This window comes from Gymnodraco acuticeps, unplaced genomic scaffold (assembly GCF_902827175.1).
Source record: "Gymnodraco acuticeps unplaced genomic scaffold, fGymAcu1.1, whole genome shotgun sequence".
Lineage (NCBI taxonomy): Eukaryota > Metazoa > Chordata > Actinopteri > Perciformes > Bathydraconidae > Gymnodraco > Gymnodraco acuticeps.
The window spans coordinates 1,262,184-1,275,199 of record NW_022990919.1 but is presented as its reverse complement, the minus strand read 5'-3'; the positions used below and the strand labels follow the sequence as shown (position 1 = coordinate 1,275,199).

The 13,016-nt window shown below is 39.1% G+C and overlaps 2 long non-coding RNA genes across 6 annotated transcripts; one reads left to right on the top strand and one right to left on the bottom strand.

Annotated features, from left to right (window-relative positions):
* Positions 1-536: 536 nt before the first annotated feature.
* Positions 537-10,428, top strand: LOC117558023. Of its 4 annotated transcripts, none has more exons than XR_004570781.1 (7): positions 537-593; positions 1,036-1,077; positions 7,887-7,925; positions 8,160-8,306; positions 8,603-8,718; positions 9,054-9,149; positions 9,411-10,428. It is a non-coding gene; the product is annotated as an uncharacterized LOC117558023 (long non-coding RNA). The 4 variants fall into 4 exon arrangements; XR_004570783.1 differs by having other exon boundaries at positions 577-593; positions 8,235-8,306; XR_004570782.1 differs by lacking the exon at positions 1,036-1,077 and having other exon boundaries at positions 556-593.
* On the bottom strand, positions 3,247-6,936 carry LOC117558022. Of its 2 annotated transcripts, XR_004570780.1 has the most exons (9): positions 6,827-6,936; positions 5,791-5,920; positions 5,379-5,643; positions 4,977-5,253; positions 4,451-4,628; positions 4,207-4,283; positions 3,922-4,103; positions 3,523-3,762; positions 3,247-3,386 (listed from the first exon to the last, which is right to left on the bottom strand). It is a non-coding gene; the product is annotated as an uncharacterized LOC117558022 (long non-coding RNA). The 2 variants fall into 2 exon arrangements; XR_004570779.1 differs by lacking the exon at positions 6,827-6,936 and having other exon boundaries at positions 5,791-5,976.
* Positions 10,429-13,016: the final 2,588 nt, after the last annotated feature.

The following is a 13,016-nucleotide window of genomic DNA, read 5'->3' as shown; positions in this document are numbered from 1 at the left end:
GCTAACACTCACCTCAACGTTTCCTTCTATGGTAAAAATGTGAGGCAGGAGGTCTGAAAGAGAGGAGTGGGCACGTTGGAACAATGCACAGTTTTTCTAAAATCTGCAGCAGCAGGAGAGAAACGCCAATGACAAAACTGAAAAGATTTACTTTGTTGTTTGTACTTGATATAGGGGAAATGCAAACCTGCAAAACAAACTTTTTTTACTGCTTTATTTAGGTCTTAAGTATATTGTATGTTGCACTTCTGGAGAAGAATAGGCGTAATATTTGTAATTGAAAAAAAAACTATGCTGTAACTGTACACTGTAAACCCCAACGGTACTACTAACTCATAAGTATTATGGGTACTGCAATCAAAACCAAATATCAAGTCAACCGAACAATAAACGTATACGTTGTTTTAACGAAAAGTGCTGTTTAATTTTATGTGAATCATAGTTTATGAGTGAATATTCAAATTTGAATTAAAACTTCTGAGTGAACAGTCACGCAGCGTCTGACGTCATTACGTCATGACGTTACGACGAATCGAGAAAAATCCATCCAACAAGCTCTTGCAAGCGAAGGGATTCCACGCATGGTTTAACTTGTAAGTACCTAAATAAATCGTTAAAATTGTTTTTCTTGTTATAATATTGTAAGGATATATCACCCGAAGATTATATGTGATCGTTAGACCCCATTGTTTAATTCAGAGTTACGTGCTGAGCGCCGCAGTTACCGGCTGCTTCGCGCTATTTTTTGAATTTCGGACTGCCGGTTAAGTACTGTAAGGACGTTAACGTTAGAGCAGCAGCATGTTAACTAGAAACTCCTATTAGTCAACGGCAGCCCTACTGTTTAAAAGTGTGTTTCTTACTGGTGCTTATTAACGCTATTATCTGGTAAATGTGATGTAATTCCTGAATATTCTTAAATTAAGCTAGTAGCTAGCTAGAGCTGTTTTGCACAATTACGTTGATGCTAGTGACAGTAAGCTAATGAAAACGGCAAGCTTGTATTACAACTCTGCACATTTATTTTTGCCGTAGGGTGAAGCTGGTGCATAGCAGTGAGACTCCTCAATATTCAAGGTAACTTATTGCTAACCCATAGCTACTGTGTTCTGTTTTTTAATTTAAAGGAGACCTATCATTCTATATTTAAATGATATAGTGTATGACCATACCTATATAAGGTATATTTATACATTTTATTTTTCAAAATACCAAACGGATCATTTTTTAGCCATGCCTCGTTTCGCTCATTTTCGCTCTATTCCAAGCCTGTCTTTGAAAATTCTGAGCAGCAGCTGACCACGCCCCCCTGCAGAAGAGCGGGGCATGCGCCGGCGAGAGTCACGTTACCATGCTTGCTGTGATTACGTGTGGAATAAACATGTAATCTCAGAGCAATGCATGTGTTCAAGCATATTATGAATTTGATCCAGAGACTGACCAGCGGAGGTTTTGGTGGAGGTGGAAACATCTCGGTTGCAGCAGGACGTTTCTGAATGGTTAGTTGACAAGCTGTTGTCCCTATTTATTTTACTCTGTTACGATGCTTGCTACTTATTCCGTTCATATGTTGGCTAATTAGCAAGAATGCAATGTGTACAGTTTGTAACTTATAGTTTGTAACGCAAAAACAGCAATACATATTTATAAAGGGAGACATTCATATTTTCAGCATATATACAATGGCCTCATTGCGTTTATTAATAGTTTACAGCCCTTTTCTTCCAACATCGTGCAACAACCGTTGGAAAGTTCAATAACTTAGGGTGATAAAAAGTATAACTCCAACAACACCTCAGTTGTCAGCAATGTGTGCAGTTTCATGTGTTTTTAAAAGCTCAGTTATTGACTTCTTTCTACAGTTGTTCATGTGCAAATTGCGCCACGATGCCTTCTGAACGGAGAATGTGTGCTGCATGGAGATACCACAGGTAACATTTTTGATAGCTTCACTAAGTTGTCTGTTTAGAGAATACATTTTTAACATGTCATTCAATATATCTTTATCACACTAGGTGTCAAGACGGATGCAGGAACTTGAAGACTCTGTTAACTGTATGGTGGACCATCCTGGATTGGAGCCTGTGTGCCTGAATGTGTTCTCCCTGCAGAATGCATTTAATATTTACAGAGCTGAACATGGTGGACTACAGTTGAGGCAAATAGAGCAGTGAGTGGTTTGTTTGTTTTGACTGAAATTGTAAAACGAATGCTAATATTGTTCATGGAAATAAATACTGGTGTATATGGCTTTATGCAATCTTTCATTGTACATGTACTATTATATATATATATATATTATTACACAGCAATGGCATAACACACCCAAGTGTACGACAAAAAAAGTCCACACACAACCTTATGCTTTTGAAATCAGAATATTCTTTACCCATCCAAACATAAATAATCACGACACATTTGATATCAACTCTGAACTTTATTGTCATAATGAACGGTTCTTTGAACCCATAAAAAAAAACTAAATGTACTTGTATTATATATAAATGACACTAAATATATTTTGTAATGATTTCAGGCGTCACAGGTATCTAGCCTACTGAAGCTTTGTGAGCTGGTGCTGGGGCTTCCTTGGACGCAGGATCAGAGTGGTGATTCCGGCCTGCGTTGTCCTCAGGATTCGCAGAGAGTTTCCTGATCCGCGAAATATCTATGTTGGGTTCAGACAGCAGCCAAATTGAACCGAGTAGCATACCCGGAGATGACCTCCTCCCTGTCAGGTCGCTCATATTGGGAACACAGGTCCTCTGGGATGGGTATCTTCAGAAGCTCCTGTGTGAATGGTGCAGGGTCCACAAAGACTTGGTCGAAGATGAGGTCCATCAAGTTGGCCACGTAGCCTGTGCAATGTTAAAAAAAGCACAACAAAAAATGTGGTTTACATTAGTATATGCATGTACAAAACTGAAAGTTATTTTTTATTTATTTATTTTATATTTGTAAATAGTTGTATAATAAATATTTTAAACACTTACAGAATGTGGGGTCAGTCTTTACTGGTTTTGCTCTGCATTCTCCCTTCCTGGCCTTTGGGAACTGCAGTTTATACAGAGGCTTTCCAGTGGATGTAGTGGCTTGTGCACGCTCAGCGTTTTCATTGTAGTGCAGGGCTGCCAGGTACAGTCTTTCATTTCTGCCATGAGTAAAAAAAAAAATGTAAATAATAGCAAAGGATGTACAAATTGTCACTAATTAGTAAGTAACTATGGTTTATTTTACCTGCACAACATTCTTTGGAGCAAAGCGCAGGATGACGGCATGGAATGACTCCAAAGATGAAGTCTGGTGGTGTGGGCTGAGTTTGGCCACAGCTTTCAAAATCCTCTTGGTTGAGAGAATTGTCTCCAGCTTGTGAAAGGCCGGCGTTCCTAAGAATTTGAAAATCAAAGTCATATTTGAATTGTCATGCTTTATAGATTGTGTCTGACAACATCCTGTATTCAATAGTTGTCCCTTACAAATATTTATAGAGGAGTAATGTAATATGGTTTATGAACAACATACCTGCAGCCATCCATTGGTATTGCGCAATGCGCAGTGGATGAAGGCACTTGGGGAACAGGGGGTCATCATGAGAGTGGATATCCTGCACGTGGTTCAGGATGGAAGTCCATTTGGCCACTCTCTCAGGCCCGGTGGTGGAGGTTGCTGCAGTCCAGTATATGTGGTTTCTTATACTCTTCACCCACCCTCGAAGTTTTTCGCAGTCCTTTTTTGCAGCCTTCTCCAGTTGCTTAGAAATCCCTAATAAATACATTTAACATGTAGTTAATATACATACAAGTTTACTCAAAATATTATTATACTAATGTGATTGTAGGAAGCCGGGTTTGTGTCTAAATAAAATAATGATTGTATTTACAATCGATTTATTTACATGGAAATTAATATAAAGAAAAATACCTTTTTTCTATGTGCCACACATCAAAGAATTGGGTGATGCTGCTTTCCCTTAGGAATTTCTGAATTTGCAGATGTCTGTCCGTGACAATACAGTCCAGAGTCACACCACGTTCCTTTAACAACTCCAGACTCCTTTTCAGGCCCTCTAACTCCATGTGGTAGCTTCCACCAACCTCATTGCTCTGTTATGACACATACAAATAACCATTGATACACACATTTTAAATATAACGTGCAAACAGTGTTAAAGAAAAAAACATTGATATTTCATTTCACCCCACTTACCTGAACCAACTGGAGGTCAACGACTTTGTTGTTCTTCAGGTCCATCATAGTGTAGCTTCCGAACTTTGCAGAGTGGCCTGTGAAAATATGTTTTACAGTAATTACTTTTCTCTGCGGATGGTGAATTTGTATTTTTGCTTGTAGTGTTTAGCATATGTTTTTTAGGAACCATTAATTAAATAAATCACGCATAGTGAAACCCCTTTCTGAAATGTAAAATGTGAATTATATAAAAAATACATACCTGGGGAGTCAGCCCTCATATCACCACCAACTATCACTTTCTCCTCTGCATGGAGCTTCTGTAGCATGTCTTCCTGTGATTTTTGCCAGTAAGAAACAATCGCTGGCTCAATGAACATCCTGGCATGCCTTCGGAAGGTGTTGTATTTGCATAGCTGCATATTCATTGCTTTGAAGACCTAATGGTTGAAAGAAAACCGCAAGAATACATTTTAATCTCAAAGATCACCTGTAGATGTGTCAATGAGGAGAACCTGGAAAGTGCAAATGAGCTGCCCTTTTTTTAAACAGGGAAAGAGCTGAACATGTCATATGGGGTGCTTACTCTACAGTGCCCCTTTCACATCTCTTCTCTTTCTCCACACCACCCTCCCAAAATATCTTTACATATTAGCATGGGTCGTTACCTAACAGTGCCCTATTCCCATCTTTTCTCACTATTGTTATTGTTACCTTGTCCTATCTTATTCAACAACAACATTTGCATTTTCAAACATTGGCAAAACAATCTTCTGCAGTTAATTTACCTTTGAAAGTTTGTAGAAAGATGCTCCGTTGACATATGTTGCAACTGATAGCTACAGGTTTCCAACTGGAGTACTCCCAAGAACAGGCTGGCTATTCCAGTTTCTTGTAAACTGACAATGGGGGCACAGCTGCTGCACTGATATGAATGTACCGATCCTTCTGGTTTGTACATCACACACACGCTTGCACACAGGACATGATTCAAAAAGCTCCATGAGGCAGGTCTCATACACGATGTATGTGTTGATCGTCTGGGGGGGGTTTTGTTCTTGACCACTAAAACAAAAAAATAGAAGTTAAGATCCATCACACAGATTGTTGCTTTAGAGATCTTTGGTGTTTCCCTATTATCAATGTTTGAATTATATACAGCAAAAAATACAATACATAGACAAACTCACACATAGTGATATTTCAGTAACTTATGACATGGCTGTTGTTTCTGTAGCATTTGTTATGGATTCTGCTGGATCATAAGTTGCATCCTGGCCTTCGGAAAACACCAAAGAAGAGCTTCCCTCAAATGGATCTTCGTATTCCTCTTCAAGATCCACACGGGCCTCTTTGGTGGTCTCTTTAAGGGGGTGGATGTTAAAAAGGGCACTGGCACTTCCAACGGAAGTGTTTCGACACCAACGCTTCTGCAGGGAATTTTAGCCTGGACAGCTGTAACATAATTGTATTTGACATTAAAAACAAAACAAAAGATAAAACAAAAATATTTTTACAACAATTAGAAGCACACAAATTAAAGGCTACAACATCAGAATGTCAAGATGTATCCAAAGAACATTTGAAAAACGTGCTTCTAACCTGTACTTCGATGTGAACCAAGAGTCCTCGAGGATAGCTGTGTACGAACAGTACGGTACTTGGGTGGGTCAGTCTGACATGCAGAATCTGTCATCACAGGTAATCTGCTGGTAGCATGTGAGGTGCTGGCCTGTAAAGAAGAAAACAAAATCATCTCAATTTAGTATTCAGGATGAGAAAATACTATTTGGATAAATATTGTCTGAAATCCCAAAAGATGGGGGTTAAAACTCTCTATTTAGCAAAGCTCTTTGCTTAGCCTTTTCCAATCTGAGTTAGTTTTGAACCGTAACGTGCATGCTGTGTTTCTGACTCAATACAGATGATGTGTTGGAGAGGGGCTGAGCTCAGTAGACTGACTGTAATGAGTGCTAGCCACTAATTAGCCTGTTGCTAGGTAAGGCCTCGTCAACAACAACAGACCAACGGGGCTTTAGTTCTGTTTTACTCATGGTGTGTGTGTCCCCTCACATACATACACACAGTGTTGTATCCTAACACATCCCCATTTATATTCATGTGCGTAAACAAGTAAACATACAAAAGCTTTTACATATAACGCTGGAAAAAAACGGCATGTCTCATTAGCGTAGCTTAGCTTACAGATCTGATCGTTCTTAGAGACTACAATCACAAAAGCTTTTACATATAACGCTGGAAAAAACGGCACTTACCTACAGAAGATTACGTTTGTTATTATAACTTACTCAATATGATTTTAGAGGATACAAAATACTAATAAATAGGAGAATAAATACTTGTGTTATCGGCTAGGGCGTGGCTTTACAGCCTTCACACAGATCGCCATTACGGCAGTATGTCTGAACATGTTAGCAAATGCCTGATAATTAAAATAAAAGACAAAGCAAAGACTGCGGAGCGTACAATATAAAATGTTATAAAAACATATAAACACCTAACCGATTACTATTTGGGTTTGAGGCGACATTGATACGGCGAAGCTACATACTACATGCTACATACTACAAGCTAGAGATAGCTTTATCAGGAAAAACACCGCTAAATAAAAACTTACAGCTTCAAAATTGGATGTGTCCTCACTGGCCTGCTCCCGGATGGTTGGTATTGATCCCGGGTTTAGCATTAGCTTGGAGGCATATCCGTGTTGGACTTGAGAGAAGTTCATAAACATGTCCGTGGTAAAATGTTTGGAACACACAAACAGAAATCTGCCGTGGTCTTCTGGCACATGTCCCTTGAAAATGAAGTCTAGCCACAGATTCTTTTCTTTTTCCACTGATGGCATTGCATGCAGTCCCCCTTCTCGAGTCTTGCAGCCAACAACAGCACAAAGTTTAACTCGCTTAGACATCCTGGCAAGAGCAGACAAAAACACAGATGTGACTGGAGTTGATTTAGCCTGCCGATAGCCTATATGCGAATGAGAGGTTTGGCAATGCACGTGGCCGTGGCTCATTCCCCTGATAGGTGGAGAGTTGACCAATAAGCGGAGCACGTCTCTTTGTGACGTAGGAAAGTGTTGAAATCTGGATCCGTTTTTTTCAGATCCGTTTCAGCCCCTTTTTTAGAGATTTGGCGAAGGAGGAAAATAGAGAGGGTTGTGTTTTCTGACACTTGGTGAGTTCCCTGGAACACCGGGGACACATATTCATGTATAAAAGACGTCCAAAGGTGCATTTTGCATGATAGGTCCCCTTTAAATTATTTTAGAACTTTTTTCCAGTAGCTTTATTTAATTAATTAGGTATTCAGAACATTAAATAGAACTGGCCTTTCTACAGTAATCCGATCATCATGCTTTGTTGAAGTTTCATGGTTGAAATGGTTCAATGGAGTGTAAGGACGTTAACGTCAGAGCAGCAGCATGTTAACTTTAGCTAGTAACTCATATCAGTCAACGGCAGCCCCACTGTTTATAAGTGTGTTGCTGGTGCTTAATGTTATCCGCTATTATCTGGTAAATGTGATGTTATTCCTGAATTAAGCTAGTAGCTAGCTAGAGCTGTTTTCCACAATTACGTTGAGGCTTACACACAGGCATGTTTGCTAGTGACAGTAAGCTAATGAAAACTGCAAACTTGTATTCAAACTCTGCACATTTCTTTTTGTCGTAGGGTGAAGCTGGTGCATAGCAGTGAGACTCAAGATTCAAGGTAACTTGAACAGAACTGGCCTTTCTACAGATCCGATCATCATGCTTTGTTGAAGTTGCATGGTTGAAATGGTGCAATGGCATGGAAGTGCAAAGTGTGTGCTGTCTCGTCAGACACCCGGGCTCAGTTATTTAGGCACTATTGTTTGAAGCATAGCCAGTACTCAATAATTAACCCTTTGCCATTTGTCTATGACTCTTTCATTTTTTACATTTCAATCATTTATCATTGCAGGAAGTTGAGAAAAGTGAGAAGAACCTCATCTTGATAGAAAAGCTCATGCAGACGACTTTTACCCTTCGTTGCCAGGAGATCGTTCAGGAAAATCCCTTGGTCGGGGACTTTTTAGAGAAATGGCTGGCCCTCCGGATGGAATCACAGGTAAAACACAGACGCTCTCAGAAGTTTTAATCTGTCTCTTAGTCTGCACACCGTTTCCCAATTTTGCTTGCAAAAACTGCCTACTTTGCACACAATGGAACAGTGTTGTTGTTCAATGTTAATTATAAAACAATATTTATTTTTATAATATAAATAATAATACAAATTAAATGAATACTTTGAATATGATCATGTTGCAATATATTTTTACGGAAACAACAAAACAGGTTGCATCACTAATCATTTTACAGTTGCATATCCATTAATGATCTTTATACATTTGTGTGTTCCTGTAGGTTTGTGCCGAGTTTCACCGAATCACAAACGTCAACCTACGGAACCAGTTATTTTCTGAACTAGACGGACACACCCTGAGGCCCTGCGTGAAATCCTAAGGATTTGTGATCTCCAGGTGAGTTTAATAGAAGTTTGGTCCAAATCAAGTGTTTCCAAAGACAGCCGAGGCTAAATTACTTGATTGGAACACACCTTAGTATCAATGCTTATTTACTTTTACACATAACCACATTCATTAAAATTCACAAATAATAAACAGATAATGTAAAAGATACTGGATTGTATTTTTCAGAAGAGTTTCACAAATATAACAATAACAAATAGGGGGGGGGGGGGGGGAATATTTAAAATTATTAATTTAATTTGACAACAATCAAAAATAAATATGTATATATTAATTTAAAAAAGCCATTGCTTTTTAATTATGCTAGTTTTTGCTTGTCTTTCCAGGAAGTACAGGATGTCCACATGAAACGCAATGCAGCCCTTCGAGCCCTCCCATTATACCTGCGTGAGGAGGACCCACAGTTCTTCAAGTCTTGGAGCGTAAGTATTTAGTGCACTCAAAGTACTGTTAGTGAGGTCAGAATGTGTGCTTGTAAGAAACTGTTTCGCTATTTTACCCTTCCAGTTAAAAAAAACAAACAGATGGGAGCAATCAAAAATATTTTCAGATATATGAAAGAAAGGTTCACCTAAACACATTTTTTAAATGCCTTCCTATATACTTACCTGTTGAGGAATATGTGAATGAGATTGTTTAGTTACTTCAAGTCAACCTTACAGTTGGACTCTATGCATTTCCAGGCAGAGGAGGTGGACCGGCCAGACATCACCAACACACCGGTTGCTATTGTCAGCATGGTCACCGAGGGCACTCCAATTCAAGTTGATCTCAGTCCGGCAAGTACTGCTATTCTGGTGGAAGGTGATTTCGTCATCAGCAATATCCGCAGGATGGCGGATTCCTTTGCATTGTTGTTTGGCTTGATGTACGTGTTACATTTGGACTACCCCAAGAAACTCATCAACACTTTCACTTTCATACAGAAAGTGCTGATGGGCCTTGATGATGGTAAACCACTGAAGCCCTGCATACTCAATCTAAAAAAATGACCTGTTACTAAAAAAGTAGGCCGTGTTACAGGTTGAAACTTTGCACATGCCAATGTTTGTTTTGCACAGTTAAAGGTGGGGTAGGTAAGTTTGAGAAACCGGCTCGAGATACACTTGTTGTTATATTTCATGGAATGCTCTTAACATCCCGATAGCAATGAATATCTGAAGTGCTTTGACAAAAAATCCATAAAGAAGTGTCATCTGTGGAAGCCGTAGTACTGTAAAAAGCACGACCAATCATCTTAGCCGGCCCGGCTAAAATAACTGGATGGCCTACCTGCCTGTCAGCCTTCCATCTGTGCACAAACTTATCTCGTGCCCTCATTGGTCATGTGCGCGTTCGTGTGTGTTGGAGGAGGGGCTCTGGAAGGAAGTGGCAGATTTTTTCCAGCTGTGTATTTTCAAATTCTAGCACACTCGAGCTGGTTTCTTCAAAATTACCAACCCCATCTTTAATTCGTTGCTTAAAGCAGTTGAATGATGTTTACATTGGGTAGAATGTCTAAATCTACCTCAGTTGTTCATGTTTGCACTGAAAGTGCTGATGGTCCTTGATGGTGGTAAACCACTGAAACCCTGTGCCTACAGTTGTTCATGTTTGCACTTTAACTGCTATGGCACGCTGTTTTGAGTATTTATTTCATATCCTTGATATCAGACAGCAATTACCTACACTAACTGGCTCTTTGATTGCACTTGTTAGATATATGGTCACTAGTTTGACATTCTGCTTTACTAGTTGAATAACACATTATACTAGTCACTCTTTTTCAGCCACTAGTGGCACTTTTGTCTGACTAGTTACTACATAAGCCTTACTAGTGATGCCAGGAGCAGCACCAAAGTCCCAACGTGTAAGCTTTTTTGATGAACTAGTGACCCTCTGACCGTACTAGTAACACTAAAAGTTAACAGCACTGCAAAAACTCAAGTTGGGACTTTAGTGCTACTAGTGCTGCTCATGGCGTCACTAGTAAGGCTTATGTGGTAACTAGTCGGACAAAAGTGCCACTAGTTGCTGAAAAAGAGTGACTAGTATAATTGTGTATTCAACTAGTAAAGCAGAGTGCCAAACTAGTGTGACCATATATCTAACAAGTGAAATCAAAGAGCCAACTAGTGTAGGTAGCTGCCGTCTGATATCAAGGATATGGAATACATACTCAAACGGCTTGCAAAACTCCTTGAAATGTTTCTTTTTACAAATAGAAAATATAACTAATTTGTATTAAATTTCCTTTTTTGTGAACAATAAGTACCTTTTGAAAAATGTATTTTAATTTCTAATTCTTTTATTTTGAAATGTGACTTACAGTTTGATGGTCTTTTTAAAAAAAAGTGTTGCAGTAAGAAATTGCATGTTTTAGAATTCACGTTTTGATTGGATGAAAAATTTAAGACTGAATAAATAAAAAAACTAAAGTCTACAGAAGTTGTTGAAGTTCTTTGAGTATTTTGTACTTAAATAAATAAGAAAATATTGGCCAATGAGTTATCTAGAAATATATTTTTTGATTTCAATATTCATGCAATGAAGTACTTTTGCATCAAACTAATTCATTATGGAGAAATATTTTTTTTTAAATGTGTCAAACAATGTTTATAAGTACAGTATACTTAAATAATACACAAATAATAATTAAAGTTTGAAGTTTAAGTAACTTATCATTTTTGATCAATCATTTACTCTATAGTCTTAAGTTAGTTTACTTAAAACTTTTGTGGTAGTCAGTTTCCACAAAAGTTTTGAGTACTCCGAACTAATCGGGTTTTACAGTGTAGTGCATACGACAAAAAATCCTTTCATTTATTATTATGTGATGTTTTAACCAACACAGTCTCACTCCCTGAACGTCCAGGAGCGCCGGATTCATTTTAGAAGTGGGGGGGGGGGGCCAAAAAAGTGCGTGTGTATGGCCCTATCCCAAACCACACCCTACCCCTACACACTCCCCCTCCGTGACGGAGTGAACTCCGTGGAGTGACACATGAGGCCCCCTCCTGTCAGATGGAGGGAGTAAATACAGCGGCAAGCTTTGGGACAAACTCCCCTCTCTCCGGCAGAAACAGGAAATGCCGTAACTGTATGTAACAACGGTTACAAATCAGCATCTCTTTGACAAAAAATGTAAATTAGTAACTCAAATAAAACTCCAAACATCTTTAATTGTGTTTTAGTTTTAAACCTGATAATGTCACACTCCTGGTTTATGTCACAGTTGTAGTGTTGTCTGTCTGGTTATGGGTTTTGTAAGTCTGTTCATTCTGTGTTATGTCTTCCTCCTTGAGTTTTGTCTGGTCCTCCTCCCTGTCGTTAGTTTCCCTGGTGTGTCCGATTGTCTCATTGTGTTCACCTGTTGCCCTTGTGTTTCTCCCTCCCCTGCCCAGCTGTGTCTTGTCCTGTGATTACCCTTCTGTGTATTTAGTCTAGTCTTCCCCTGTCCATTCTGTCAGGGTGCGTGGAAAAGGTAGGACCCAAATGCAGAATTTTAACAAAAAGCGAGCTTTATTAAATAATAAAAGCTGTGTCAAAAGGCAGTATCCAAAATATCCAAAAACAAATGAGCAGCACAAGGAACATGGACCGTGGAATAACATGGAGGGAAAACAATGGTAAAGTGCACTGCTCTCAAGCAGATAGCAGAAGGAATGCAGGCAGATGAGTCTCCATTTCACTGGGGAATCAACTACAGTGCTCACTGAATGAGCCACACAGAAGCAGAGCAATTGGAGGGTTGAAATATGGCGCTCTGATGAAGAGTTTGAGCCAATCAGCACCTCAGTGCTAATCTACAGTATCAGGATGCCTGTACACACCAGACACTCTTTGTCATAAAGAGAGGAGGAGAACGAGTCAGAAAGACTGAGGGACATGTTCTTCCAGCTCTCGTACAAAGATGAACTTTGAATTGATTTTATACCTTGGATGTTTACAGATGTACCATTAATGACTGTTTTTATATTTCCAATGACCAGACATGTGTTGAATAGTGGTGATTAATATATTTTTGCCGGATCAGATTACACTTTCGCACTAAACAAAATATTATTAGACTAAGGTTTTTAGATTATCAAAATTGATAAAAAGAGAGAAACTGTTGGGGAAATATTTTCCAAGGCCCATAACTTTTACCCAGTTTATCAGTTCAAACTGTCCTGACTGAGCACACGCACCTCGTAACCTTGGCTGCTGTGCTCTCAGTGTTCTGTCTCCCTGTTCCTGCCTGTTGGCGTCAGCTGATAGAGGTGTTATGGTTCTATGTTCCTGCCTATTGGCGTCAGCTGATAGAGGTG